Genomic DNA, 15,001 nt, shown 5'->3' with positions numbered 1-15,001 from the left:
TAGTGAAGTTTTTATCTCTTTAATGAAAATTTAAAAATTAGATGAAAAAATATTAACATTCTAGAAAAAAAATTTACCATACTCACATAAACCTTAGACATTCATTAATGGATAACAACAACCTGTATAAGCTAAGAAAAAGGTAAAACAATATTTCTCAGGTATTCTTTAGGAAAACATTGCTAAGAAGTGTTCGGACTTCTTAGCAAATTTGGTATTTTGAGGCAACTACTTCTACATATTGCGATTGCGTGGCTGAGTGTCTTAAAAATGAGAGAAACTGGTTACAGAAGAGACGGTGATGGGCAGACAGAAACTCTCCTTTTTTAGCTTCTCATAGGCAGCCAGGCTTTTCTACACCATAAGAGAAGAAAGCAAGGGCCTGGGGTGCACTCGGGGGATCCCGCTATGGGAGAGATGGGGCTGGTGGGGCTGGCCTCAAGCCCTGCTTTTCACGCTCCTGCCTCACCCTGGGTGGGCAATGCAGAGTCACTCCCAACCCTGGCCAAGGAAATCAGAACAATCTCCACCTCCAAGGACCTCTGGGATGACTAAAAGTGTCTGAAACTTTTTAAAATGGTCAACGGAGGGGCTGGGGCAACAGTACAGCTGGAAGGGCATGTGGCCGACCCAGGTTAGATCCCCGGCACCCCACAGGATCCCCCAGGCACCACCAGGAGTAATTCCTGAGTCTAGAACCAGGAGCATGCCCCGAGCATGGCCTGTCGTGGCCTAAAACCCAAGCAAACAAAAAGCCAACCGAACAACAAAATCACTCCTTGAGCACCTCTTTTATTTGTCATGAACCCCCATCCCCAGCAAACCATCCAGCAGACATTAAAGATGAAGCCCCCAAATAATTCTGAACCCAACAATGAGGCAACTATTCATCTGCCGCTCTCCACCACGTATTCTGATGGAGAGACACATCACGGTGTTTATAACTCTTAGCGCATTAGGGAGTAATTCCCTATAGCTCACTCTTATATTTAGTCATCAAGTTTCCTATCAATTTCCTATTAATTTCATGACTCAGCATAAGCTAACCAAGAGTAAGCCATTTTTTATCGCACTAATTTAGTTTTTCTTTTTTTTGCCTTTTGGGTCACACCCAGCGATGCACAGAGGTTACTCCTGGCTCTGTGCTCAGCAATTACCCCTGGCGGTACTCAGGGGACCATATAGGATGCTGGGAATTGGACCTGGGTCAGTGAGTGCAAGGCAAACTCCCTACCCGCTGTGCTATTGCTCCAGCCCTGCACTAATTTAAAGAAATATAGGATCTATGAATTCAATTTGAGGAGACTTTAAAATACCACTTCTCAAGCCCAGTGTATCCATTTATAGAACTACATTTTCAGTGATTGGTGAACTGATTAGACAGATATTTCCATGTGAGGAGGTTCCAGCCACATGGTATCTGATGAAAAAGTTCCAGAAGCCCTTGGGTCCAGGCAAATGGGAGGAGCACGTGCTTTGCATGCAGGAGCCCCAGGTTCAATCCCCAGCACTGCAAGATTCTCCAATGAGAATGACCCCCCGCCCCAAAAGGCAATAATCAGGTGATTTTATTAAATAAGCAAAATTAACATGAGCAGGGTTTGGGATAAACATAAATGATAGCTGCTGGGTGTGGCTCAAAAACCAAAAATTAAAAGGTTGAAGGAGCCTCAATTTCCAATGATGGGCCAATATTAGATTAAAATGATGAGAAATTAAATAATGGTGAGAGTTCCATTTTTCAACCACGTTCCTGTCATGGAGAAATGGTCAAAATATAGCATTAACTTAAAAAGCATTATGTTCCCACATATATCACGCATTTGGCAGAGGGAAAAAAAATAGAAACATCTCACAAACCATGAGTAGTGGTTACTAAGTTAGTCATCTTTTTGCCTTTATTTTCCAACTTAGCTAAAATCAGCGTACTCTCATTACCCGAAGAAATACTATTTTTAAAACCTAACTCCTTTCAATGATTTGACATTCACTGAGAGACCAGACACTGAGGGATGAGAAGAAGCACAGCTTTCGACTGAGAAAAAGCAAAAATGAAGTCTCACAATGCCACACGATCACAGTGCTTTTTAGAAAATCATCAACTAAAAAAACCAAAAACAAAAACACCCAACTGGGGCTGGAGCAATAGCACAGCGGGTAGGCGGGTAGGGCGTTTGCCTTGCATGCGGCTGACCCAGGTTTGATTCCCAGCATCCCATATGGTCCTCTGAGCACGACCAGGGGTGATTCCTGAGTGCAGAGCCCGGAGTAACCACTCTGCATTGCCAGATGTGACCCAAAAAGCAAAAAAAAAAAAAAAAAAAAAAAAAACAACCCAAAACCCAAAAACACCCAACTGACCCAACTTCCTTGTGGTCCTAACAGGTTCCCAAACCCAGCTCCAGTGCAATGCAGATGAGGGAGAAAGCAGCTCTAAGAATGGGAGGGGTGGATGGGAAAGGGTCTCTAGGAAGCCGGGCGGAGGTGGGGGGGTGGGAGAGATGCGGGGTGTGACGGGCAAGTGCACACAAGTGTGCAGGAGATGCTATCAACAAAGGGAGGTGGCAGGGAGAGATCCAAGGTAGACAACTGACCAGTGTCCACATTCAAGCCGGGGAAAGAAAATGCGTTTACCAAGAACCAAGAGTCACAGCAGGAAACAGTTCCAAAAGGCTGTTGGTGTGTGAACACTCCTTGCCCCGGCACTTCTGACAAGAGAACTAGACACCCGAGTTGCATGCTAAGGAGGTTCCTGGCAGAACCCATGAAATCCTGTGACCGTGTGGATACAAGTAACCGAGCAAAGGTGGAAACAGGGGTGTGATATCCATCGTCAGTCGCGCTTTGATTGGCTCAGCTCAGTGAGCCGCCTGAAGATGAGTGAGGTCCACACGGGATCCCTGGCCCCATTCACGGCAGATCCGGAGTCACTTGGCACTCGACCCCAGTGACTTCATCTCTTACAATCAAGGTTGCACTAGATGAAGTGGTCTTTAATTTGGGCATCAAATTAAATTTCAAAAAAAAATTACACAGGCACAGGGTGTGAGTTTAATATGCATTTTCCCAGACTCTGCTGGTTCCTCCCACTTTAGCTTGGGGGTCGATTCTGCAGGCTGCAGAGCACAGGGCGCGGCCCAACCCAGTGCAAAGTCCCAGTTATGTCACGAAGAAGATCAACAAACCCAGGCATGAGACGGTTTCACTTCTTAGGTAAAACACCTCAGCCGGAACTCAAAACAAGATAACACAAGACTACAGGTGAATAACAGGTGTTTCAAAAAACATGCACTGGCAAGTATTCATTGGATAGATGTGATTCATCGATGCTGCTTTCCAGTGAGAGCAAATACCGGATGGATGTCTGCAAACTCTTATTTTATGTTTCATGGCCTTCTGTTCTCCTTAGGAAAAAGGCGGTTCCAGGTAACTCAGAGGCAGAAGGGGTCTACAGCTCATATGCAGAGTTTTTCTCGTCCACCAAGGTTCATGAACCCCAAAGTGACACAGAGCACCCTAGAGAGGAGCAGTAAGACACGCCAAGACAGCATTCTCGGTGTCTGGGGCCTGGCCTGTGGAAGCAGAGGACTAGAAAAGTGTAGCCCACACCTCGTCACCGCCACCACAGTCATTTCTATCCCAAACAGAGCAGAGAAGACCTTTGTCTGGAGACTGAGTTACATCAAGTTAAGTTTTGTGTGGGACAGTGACCTCAAGGGGGAAAATTAGTGGACGTTCAACATTTTAGACGTGAATTTTATGAGTGAACAACTGACATATTCTGAAGCTGATGGCCTGCCTTTTCCTCCCTTACTAGCAAATGAGCCTTATTCTGACACCAAAATTATATGTGTGTCTGAGTCAGGATTATGAGGGATGATGACAGCCAGGCCAGACGACCAAGGTTTAAAACTCACCCCATGGGAGGGATGCTGGGAACACTGGTGGTGGAGGAGAATGGGCACTGGTGGAGGGATGTAAACAATCACTGTCTGACTGAAATGCAAACATGAAAGTTCCTAAGTTTGTAACTGTACCTCACGGTGATTCAATAATAAAAAATTAAAATAAATAAATAAATGAATAAAACTCACTCCAGCCCCATCTGATGAGGTATGTGACTTGGGCCCAATTCCTTAACTTCCTCTAGCCTCAGTCTCCTCCTCTGCAGAATGGAGACAGACAGCAAGGCTGCTGAACTCAGCGGTCACTCCCACCGTGAAATGAGCTTCTTGTGAGCATTGAACGTCTTCTCTGGGGACTGACAAGACGTTCAATGCTCGCAGGAAGCTCAGACTGTTGATCTGGGTTCAATCCCTAGTACCACATATGGTTCCCTAGTGGCGCCAGGAGAGACTTCTAAGCACAGAGCCAGGATTAGCCCGTGAGCACTGCCAGGTGTGGTCCAACTTACTGCCCCCCCCCACCCAACCACCCCCACAAACAACAAAAACTCATGCCTGGCATGTAGTAAGTGCCAAAGTTTGGCCATTTTTCCTTTCTTCTAGGTCATCGAACCCCAAGTTCAATGACACATTTGGGGGGCCTTTTCATTTTCTCTGCTTCTTAAACTCAAGCCATCAATAGTCCATCTGACTGGGAAACGCCAAAACCTCTGAAATGGTCATTTTACCAGCTGGTAAGAGTAGATACCTAGAGCTTGCTTTCTTTCTCTTTTCTTTCTCTCTTTCTTTCTTTCTTTCTTTCTTTCTATCTTTCTTTCTTTCTTTCTTTCTCCTTCCTTCCTTCCTTTCTTTCTTTCTCCTTCCTTCCTTCCTTTCTTTCTTTCTTTCTTTCTTTCTTTCTTTCTTTCTTTCTTTCTTTCTTTCTTCTTTCCTTCCTTCCTTTCTCTCTCTTTCTCTCTTTCTCCCTTTTCTTTATTTTCTTTCTTTCTTTCTTTCCTTTTTTTTTTTGGTGCCAGGGACCCCAATTATAAGACAAATGCTCTACCTCTGAGCCACATCCCAACCCACCCCACGGCTTTCTTGTCTCTTCTCAGAAGGCCAGAGAGAGAATCAGTATTAAGGGGTAAAACACAGTTTTTTCCAGCCCAGGGAGGCAAGGGGAGGGCTGGGAGCTGAGTTTTCACACATCCCAGTGCCCATGGCAGCCGCCTGGGTGCAGGTGAGGTGAGGGCCCTGCGGAAGCAGACCATAAAACCCCAGGGGCACCCTTGACCCTTGGACCCACCCTCCTGAGAACCACTGCCCTCAGCAGAGGAGAAATGGACCCACATCGAGACCTGGGTGAGGGCGTCCACCCACACCCCACATTCCAGTGAGTCACGGCGTCACCCAGGCAACCCCTGTCAACAAACCAAACAGAGCCTCACTGAGCACAGAGTTTGCAGAGCAGGGCTGGGCCGGAGCCTGCTCTCACTCTGCCAGCCCGACTGGGCACAGGTGCTCTCCTCGGGAGAGCCAGCAGCACCTCTGACCACCAGGCGGGTACAGAGGGTCCTTCAAGTAGCTGCTCCCCTGCTCCGTGTCACGAGTTCTGCCGTGAGTCACAGGCCCGCTAATATCCTGTGCTTCGTTTCCTACGATCTTATTAAAAGGAAATGTGAAGTCTCAATTAAAATCAATAAAAAGAAAGATATCTTTCTACCCCTCCCCCATCTTTACAAACTCCAGGGCTCACATTTCTCTCTGCAGATCCTTCTGGCGGGGGGGGGGGGGGGTCTTAGGACCCCTGTTTGAAAGCCTTTTTCTGGAGCAGCCCTTCTCAACTAGGGGCATATGACCCCCTGTGGGCCTCTGTGGTTTCCCAAGGATATTCCAAAATGACATATAATCTAGTATAATAAGGTGCTATCGTTAAGTTCAGCGTCAACCCCTGGCAAAACACCGAATTTTCTTCATTATTAATTTTTTTCCCATAGTACCCAAGTTCAAATCCAAGCCCTCACACACCCAAGGGAGGCATGCATATGTTCTACCCCTGGGCCACCCCCTTCCCTCCCAAACACCTACTTTTCCTTAAGCACCTCAGAGGACAATCCAGAATTAAGCTAAGACTGGGATGCACCCATGCTCTGAGACCTTTCAGAGTCTCTGCCCTGGGTTCACGCTGGGTCTCCGGTTTTATTAAAATTTAAGTTACCCACTGCTCGGCTCACTGTCTCCTCCCTCTTTTAAATATATAACTGAAAGCAAAATTTAGCCACACTGCCTGTTCAAAATCTCCTAGCAAAAAGTATTTTAGAAGCTGGAGGAGGATGCTATGCTATGTTTAGTGTGGTGCCTCCTTTTCCTTAGGAACAAAACTAGCCTTGCCCAAACTGGAGACGTTATATAGGGATGGGATGAGGTTATTTCTCTAGGAACTCCCTAAAGATTCTGCCCAATTACTCTGTGGTCCCAATTACACCGTGAAAGCGAGGGCCTTCAGGGACTTAGGCGCCTCTTTTGACTGATGTGGCCATGGGGAGTCCTGGAGAAGCTTGGGGGTCCCCGGAGAGGAGGAAGTAGCACTCAGATTCCTGGAGTCTGCTGTGAAGCACTCTGAAGAAACCAGACAGGAAGTGTACTGATTTCCAACTGTGTATTCCACACGCCATGTGGCCCCCGTGGGCCTCTGTGATAGCCCAAGGATATTCCAAATCACATCTAATCTAGTATAATAAGGTGCTATAATTAAGTTCAGAGTCAACCCACAGCTCCTTAGGGTTGGTCAGACACCGCAAGTAGACAAAGGGGTCTTGTCTCTGTGGCACCTGACACTTCAGAAGCCTCGGGCATGTCTCATATGTCCTACAAACACCTCCGGGTTCCTAATGCCTTTGGTTTCAAGGCAGACCAGCTCTTCTCAACAAGGATGTTTAAGGACTCGCGTGATCCGTTTGGTAAAGGGGTAAAGTGAAAATATTTTCAAAATTTCTGAGCCGTTAAGAGAAAACAAATTCAAATAAAAACGCACAGTCATCCCCAAGACGCCAAGGCTTCTATTCACAACACTTCAATGCTAAGGCCTCGGTGGTCGCCAAAGCAGCAGCCACGCTGCCTGACGGCATCCCTGGGGCCGGCCAACCTGGTAAGCAGGACAGCATTTCTCAGAGTCCCGGGCTACTCCCTGGCCATCCGGGGGGGCTTGGCCTCATCCAAAGGGGGAGCCACTTACGGAAGTATTTCAGAGTCTCTTCAATTTGCTCGGTGGTGAGGTCGATGTTGGCATCTGGAGAAATGAGGGGGGTGTGGAGCCAGTCGTCGTGGTCATAACCGTAGATGGTGTCGGCTCTTAGCTTATAATGGGGAAGCTGCTCCTCCAGCAGGCTAATGATCTCGACTTCCGGAAGATCGGTGCTGTTGCACACGTCTAGAGGGAAGAGGACAGAGCATGAGTGACCGGCACTGGTTATATCCTGGCGGCTGCCAGTTAACTCACCTCGGGGCCTCCAGGAAGCACCTTTGGCTGCCTACCCACCTCCCGGAGAGGCGCAAGGAGGCCCTTTTCCAATTGCAATTCTCTCCTCAGAACTTAAAATTCTGCACCGGTAGAGCCAAAACCTGTTCAAATAACTCAGTGTTGTTTACCTGTGCATCTGGTGTGAAGACAACATTTTTGTGCTTTCATTCTCTGGGCTGACTTTCTTTGCAACCCTTTCTGTTTGTGACAGCTTCTCTCAACACACTTAGCCAAACCTGTTCTACTCCACCAGTGTGCCCACTTCTTGTTGCTCTTTTATCCTTCCCCTAAGCAGGGTTTCCTATTCGATAGGGTCACTCATTCATCTCTTCATCTGTCCACAACTCCTTCCATCCACTTATGTACAATTGCTGTTCTCTTGCCTCAGCAACACAGATTCTTCTGGGGCTTCATTAATCCACTAGGTGCCCCTCCATCAAGGTATGTGTATACCACCTTTCCCTGACATACCATCAGGGAAACAGACGGAATTAATCTATATTTCTACATTTACAGAGCATTTTGTACAAACTTCACCTACAACATATAAAGTTCTGTCTTCTGGGTATTTTAAGTAATAACTCATCTCCCTTTCTAATGCCCCAAAATCCATACACAGCACATTAAATGAGGCCTTTAAATCAGATTCAAATACAAGTACAGGGCACACATACTCAGGACAAGGAAGCATCTTATACAATGTCTCCACTCCAGGAAGAATAAATGAAGTCAATACTAATGGTTGAATACTGACCATCGACCAACTAATTCCTAACACGGGTCTCTGTGTCAGCCCATTTCACAGAAAGCAGTCAGTACCTCTGGTCTTTGTCAATCAAGAATAAACCACAGTACCCAGAGCACACAACTCAACAGTCATGAGCATTAAGCTGGTCTTTCATTCTAGAAAGGAGTTTTCAATGGAATTAAAAACAAAATCAAAAAGCTGTGAACTCTGGGACCATCTTACGACAGTGGTGGCAGCACGGTCGGCCTTCACGCAGGAAGCAAAACAAGCACCCGGATCAAGGTGAAGGACAGAGCATGTGACTCAACCTCAAGCGCCTCTCCAAAGAAGGACGGAGCGAAAAACACTCCAAGACAAATAAAATGCACAGCAGCACAAGGAAGTACGGATCAGCTAAGAGATACGCCCAAGCCACGGAGGCGGCATCACATGAGGAAGATAGGGTGGCTCAGCCTCAATACACAGAAACAGGAGGTGCCAGTGGCAGAAGCAGGACCTGGGAGATCCATGCTGGGAGTGTGGGCAGAGCACCCCGGAAGGACCCCGGGCAGGGAGTCCCTGGAGAACGGACCCAAGCAGGCAGGGCAGGGAGAAGCGGCCCCATGGCTCCTCTCTGTCCACACACAGGACAACAAGGCAGCAGCCCAGAGATCCCAGGACCATTCGCCCCCAGGGAGGAGGTGCAGAAAAACAGGGACATCAGAGGCTTCCCTACATCCTACCCTGCTTGTGTTTAATAACGGGTGGTGTCCAGGGAGGACAGAGCTAAGTATTCACACCACAGAGTCAACAACGGGGCAATCTTGAGACCCAAGTTTTAATAAGCAGGTTTAGAAGGTGCCTGTCACCCACATTTGATGGGATTTAAAGTGGGAGGCAACCAATCTTAGAGAGAATTTATTATTATTTTTTTTACAAAGATATATGGACTGGAGCGATAGCACAGTGGGTAGGGCGTTTGCCTTGCATGCAGCCAACCTGGGTTCGATTCCTCCCTCCCTCTCGGAGAGCCTGGCAAGCTACCAAGAGTATCCCACCCGCACGGCAGAGCCTGGCAAGCCACCCGTGGCGTATTCGACAACAAGTCTCACAATGGAGTGTTACTGGTGCCCACTTGAGCAAATCGATGAGCAAGGAGAGGACAGTGCTACAGTGCCACAAAGATATACACAAGCACACAAGGCTCAACCTTTAACAACACGTTAGTGATCTCTTATAGAAGGGCTTAATGGCCCCTGGGTGAAATGCAACAATCTTCACACTCTTACCTCTAAGGAAACTTTTTGTTAGCATTTTCAGCGGTTTTTCATAACGAATAATACAAAATAAATTATTTCGGTTCTGCTTTGGGGCAGGGGTTGGGGCTCAGGATGGAAACATTTGAAATATGGTGGTGGGACGGTATAATGGTGATGGGAGTGGTGTTCAAATATTAAATGTAATCAAATATTGTGAACCACTTTATAATTTTTTAAAAAAATTAAAATTAAAATTAATTAATTAAATAAAATCAAAGGTACCTGCCAGGATGGCAGACTAGGGCTGGGGTGGGGGGTGGAGAGGTAGGAGAGGGGATCTGGAAACACCGGTGGAAGGAAGTTGATACTGGTGGCCAGGCTGGTGATGGAACAACATATGCCAAAAATCCAACTATGAAGAACTTTGCAATTTGTGGTATTTATCTAAATAAAATTCTGGAAAGAAAAGAAAACCAAAGGAGGTCTTGGCAGGGAGGCAGAAGGATATGGAAACACAAGTAAAGAGAACAATCAGTGACCAACTATCTCCCCAGGCCTTGGAACCCACTGAAAATATGTCCATCTCTCCCCCACCCTTACACACTACCCGCTTTCACGGGGTTCAGGACGCAACACTTGCAGGAAGCCGGGAGTGAGCACTAAGGAAAGCGTCAGAAGCAGAAAGTGAAGACTCGGAATTTCACTTGGCACCTTGAGGACTCGGAGGAGCAACCACCTCTGAGCACTCAGGATTCTCTGAGGCGGGAAACGCCCCAGCCAGTCAGCGGTCCAGAGCCAGACGGAGCTACTGGAGCTACGGAGAACCCAAGTCACATCCTCCCTGTGCCAGGCCAAGGCCAGCGGCACAACCGCCCGAGAGAAGATGTCTCACATTTCTTTTCACTTCCCCCGGCAGCCAAATGCCGGCAAGAGGTTCAGGCTGTCCTCACGCTGAGGCCGAGATCTCCTCTGACACTCAAGCTCTCGGAGAGCAAGTTCCTCCCAGGCTCCGCTGAGGGGAGAGGCCTCGCAGCCACAAAACACTGTGACAAAGGCGCCACCGGGTCAAGGACGGCGGAGGCCCACGCTCGGCTGACTTCTCTCGGCTAAGGCAGTGCCAGCCCGGGCCTAGAACAGGAAGGGCACCAACACATTCCTGCAGGACGCACCCATATTACGGGCTGGAACCCTGTCAAGTTGCTATGACTTGGTGAAGAAGACAATGGCCTCAAAAAGAGAAAAGAAAGAAAAAAAAAGACCCTTCCATGAATAATGCACCGATTGTGAAGAAAACTGGCTGCTGCTCACATGTGGAGACCTGGCCTGTCCTTCCACGTATCTGGGGCTGAAGGTCAACCTATTTACAGTGTGGGCTCTGGCGGCCAAGAGATATCAGTGTCCTTAGAAAGTATGATGGCCAAGGAGATAAAGCATCAAAAGGCCTGGCCGTTATAAAAAAACTTCTTAAAGTGCTCTCCAGTAGAAACGACATCTGTACCTATATATTCACTGCAGCACTGTTCACAATAGCCAAAATCTGGAAACAATCCGAGTGCCCTAGAACAGATGACTGGTTAAAGAAACTTTGGTACAAATACACAATGGAATACTATGCAGCTGTTAGGAGAGATGAAGTCATGAAATTTGCTTATAAATGGATAAACATGGAGAGTATCATTTTAAGTGAAATGAGTCAGAAACAGAGGGACACACATAGAAGAACTGCACTCATTTGTGGCTTATAGAATAACATCACATGAGGCTGACACCCAAGGACAGTAGATACAAGGGCCAGGGGGATTTCCCCATAGCTGGAAGACTGCTTCATGAGCAGAGGGGAGAAGGCAGATGGAATAGAGAAGGGATCACTAGAAAATGATGGCTGGAGGAACTAGTTGGGATGGGAGATGCATGCCAAAAGTAGATAATGGACCAAATATGATGACCTCTCAGTGTCTGTGTTGCAAGTTGTGTTGCCCAAAACTAGAGAGAGACTATGGGGAATATTGTCTGCCTTAGAGGCAGAGGGAGGGTGGGGAAGGGGAGGTATACCTGGGATATTGGTGGTGGGGAATGTGCACTGGTGGAGGGATGGGTGTTTGATCATTGTGAGATTGTAACCCAAACACGAAAGCTTGTAACTATCTCATGGTGATTCAATAAAATTTTAAAAATTAAAAAAAGAAAGTGCACTCTGTGCTTGATTCGTCCCTAAGACACCCAGTCATCTAACACCAGTGAGTTGTCAGATTGCCCAGAAGGCCTAGAAAATTATGCCGTGCAAGATGACAGAGACTTGCCTGGGAGAACTCTTCTTGACTCTGGCTGTGAGGCCCCAGGGGGGAACCTTCCTTCTATACAGAAGGACGTCACGTCTGGCTCACGGAGAAGACACAGCCGAGCTTGAAAGCTGGGTACACAAAAGTCTTAAAGAAGTCCCCAAGAAGACTTCTGCCATTCCTTACCCCATGCCAGGTTCCTATTAAGCATTGTCTGACCCTCCCAGGTACTTGGGGTCATACCTAACATTGACTCTGTTTTATAGTGGAGGAGGCAGAGATTCCCAGAGGCTGGGGGAGTATCTCGTTGTCAGGTCCCTTAGCTGGAGAAGTGAAGGACACAGTGCGAGATGCCTCCAGCGGTGCCATCTCCCAAGTGGGCATACTGACTGGAAACATGGGGACTTCCCAGGACTGTCTCATCAGGAAGCTTCTGCTCTGACCAGGTAGAGGGCGGCCAAGGTGCTTGACTGAAGGCACTGACTAAGCAGGGAGGAATCTGGGAGCCCAGGAAGCAGAGGCAGAAACTGTGGGTGCAGGTGTACCCTGAAGTGGTCGGAGAAGGGTGGCTGGCCTGGAGCTTAACTGAAGCTGGTGCTGAGAAAGGGCCTCACAGGCCTGACCTGGGGAAAGGTCCTTTACACTCTCAAGGTCACCTTTTCTCCACGGTTCCAACGCAGACTATCAGTTATAAGAACCTGTACTCCGGGGAGTCTCAACCTCTGGACTGAACTCAAGGCTGTGGCTTCTGACAGATCTGCCCAGAAGATCCCAGTCTGGGGATCAAATCCTCCAAAAGCCAGACTCAGGGGGACTCAGTACCCCTCAGCACCTCCCTATGCCCAGTTTCTGCAACAGCCCGAGATGGAGGGCTGCAGCCCCATTTACGACAAAATGCGTTTTAAGTCACAATATTGTCCTGCTGTCTAAGCCTCCTAGCCTCTACAAAGTGTTTCAACACCCAGCCCATACCTTCCTCGCCCAATGTCCAGTTTCTACTTTTTTTTTTGTGGGTGCGGGGGAAGGCTGGGGGAGCTCCCAAGCAGTGCTCCGGTAACCCAGAGGCTACTCCTGGTAATGTTCAGCTAACTGGGTCAGACAATTCAATATTAGAGCCGAGTCTATAACTCAGAGGGGGCACCAGAGGGAGCCAGAGGGGGCCACCGGGGTGAAGTCCAGTGCTCCTCAGGGACCCCCAGGAATACACGCAGAGGTGCTTGGGGGCTACCAGGGCCACCCCCCACAGTGCTGGTTTCGGGCACGTGGTACCAGGGATCAAACCAGGCGCCCACGCATCCAAAGCATGGCTGCCTCTTCCTGTTGGTGATGTCACCCCAAGTGACATCAGTGGGGCTAGGCATGTGGTCACTCAGCCCCAAACTACACATCCCTGATCTTGCAGGAAAGCAGCCTCATGGCCCAGTGAACAGAACCTGCAACTCTCATCCCTGCAGCCTTTCCTCTTGTCAAGTGGCAAAGGCAGAACTGAAACTATCTTAAGACATCCCCCAGTTAACAGGAACACCCAGGGCATGACCAGGGCAACCGTGGGTGCCTGGGATTTCCTGGTAGAGAGCATCCTCCAGGGAGGGAGGGAGGGACACTTACTGTACTGGGTCCACTATATCTTAGTCTCTGTTCAAGCAGCCCAATCAATATGCAAACAGCCTTTCTTCGCAAATTCAATCCCTGCTATTTTCCCCAATATCCTTTCAATGAAGTCGCACCAACTTCTCACCACTTTTTAAGCACTTTCTTTTTTTCATTTTGCACGGATCTTTACACCAGCTGCGTAGCCAGAATGCCCTTTCCTGCCCAGCAAAATCCATCCCAAAATATCATTCAAACATCATCCTGAACCTCCCAGCTCCCCCTGACCTCTCTCCTCTGCCTGTGTGCTTCTGGTCCAGAGATTCCCCGCCACCCCCCCCCCCCATAATGCAAGGCTATAAACACTTCCTGAAGCCTCTCATCTGCTAACTAGAGCACCCACTTTGGCATGCAACCCAGCCCCCAGCACCACGCCGGTGAGATGAATATAGTGGAGCAAAAAGAAGAAAGAATCACCGGAGGCTGGTGAGTCTAGTCAGCGGACAGGCGGGACCCAAATGATCCAGGCTTCAGCATGGGGGTGTGGCGCCACCTAGTGTCCGGAAGCACTCGGAGCCTGCAGGGAGAGAAACCCCACTGGGAAGGGAGGGGCCCCTGCATCCCTCAGCCAAGACACTGGGGGGCTGGTTCTGCCATTCTCAGGCCACCACCACATTGACTGGACAGCACAAGGAGTCCTTCACCTCTTTACACATCTAAAGCCTTCCAAGGTCTGCTCAAGACCCGGGGTTCCGCCGAGAATGGGGGCTTCTTTAGGAGCCTGGCAGGTGGAGAGCGCCCCGCTCTGCAGCCAGACCCTGGGGCTGTCGATCACTGCACTGTGTTCACGCTAGACCCCACCTGAGCTGGACCCTCACCCCTGAGAGGGGCTACAGGAAGCCCCCTTTCTGCATACAGGTGCAGACTGCGGGCAGCCTGATGGAACCTGCCAGGTCCCCCCCGCGATGCTCCTGTCCTACAGCAGAGAGATGGCTCCAAATCACCACTTGCTGTCGAAAACTCAGAGTCGCTCCTGCGAAAATAGACCCTCCGGCTGCCCTCTGTGTGAGCCGCCCCCCAAGAGACCACCCAGCTGCCCTCTGTGGGAGCCTTAGAGATGCCATCTTTCTCCACAGACTCCGGAGAAACTCACTCCACAGGGGGCCTCTGCCCTCCTGCCCAATCTCCCACGCCAAAGAGAGGATGTTACACGTGGTCTGATCCATGTCGAACCAGGGCCCAGTTGCCGACGGAGAGCCGTGTAGCCCTCCCCCGCCCAGCTGGCTCCCCTGTGATCCCCTTGCTGCTACGAGCGCAAAGCCTTGAGAGAAACAGACTCCCATCCCTGGGGTTCATTTTGGATTCTCAGCACCCCAGATGGCCCCCTGATCCCCACCAGGAATGATCCCTGAGCACAGAGCCAGGGTAAGTCTTGAACAATGCTGGGTATGGCCCCCTGAACAAAAAATAAATAAATAAGCCCCATGATTCATTAAACCACGGCACCATGGCCTCTCTCCCCAACCGACTTTGCCAACCAGACCCAGAGAACCCCCTAGCCCTAACCTGGGAGTAAGACCGTGGTAGGCGATCGAGTCCTCCATCTAACGGAATAAGCCCGAGTTTTCTTCCCCCCTACCCACTCTTGTCTCTCAACCAAAGGCTTTCAAGCGGCAAACACCTGAACTTGGGTTTGGTAACAGCTCTGGGTGGGAGTGGGGGGTGTTCTTGCCCACACGAGA

General features: G+C 49.0%; 1 protein-coding gene across 3 annotated transcripts in view; it reads right to left on the bottom strand.

Annotated features, from left to right (window-relative positions):
- The window catches only part of TRAK1 (trafficking kinesin protein 1), a 123,801-nt gene that overhangs the window by 79,261 nt on the left and 29,539 nt on the right, over positions 1–15,001 (bottom strand). For all 3 annotated transcript variants that reach the window (XM_055137255.1, XM_055137257.1, XM_055137258.1), the window contains exon 2: positions 7,120–7,314. The gene's annotated coding sequence lies outside the window, so the exon portion shown is untranslated. The remainder of the gene's footprint in view (positions 1–7,119; positions 7,315–15,001) is intronic.

The sequence above is a fragment of the Sorex araneus genome, chromosome 4, assembly GCF_027595985.1.
Source record: "Sorex araneus isolate mSorAra2 chromosome 4, mSorAra2.pri, whole genome shotgun sequence".
NCBI classification, from domain to species: domain Eukaryota; kingdom Metazoa; phylum Chordata; class Mammalia; order Eulipotyphla; family Soricidae; genus Sorex; species Sorex araneus.
The sequence above is the reverse complement of the archived record's forward strand: the minus strand, read 5'-3'. Positions and strand labels throughout refer to the sequence as shown.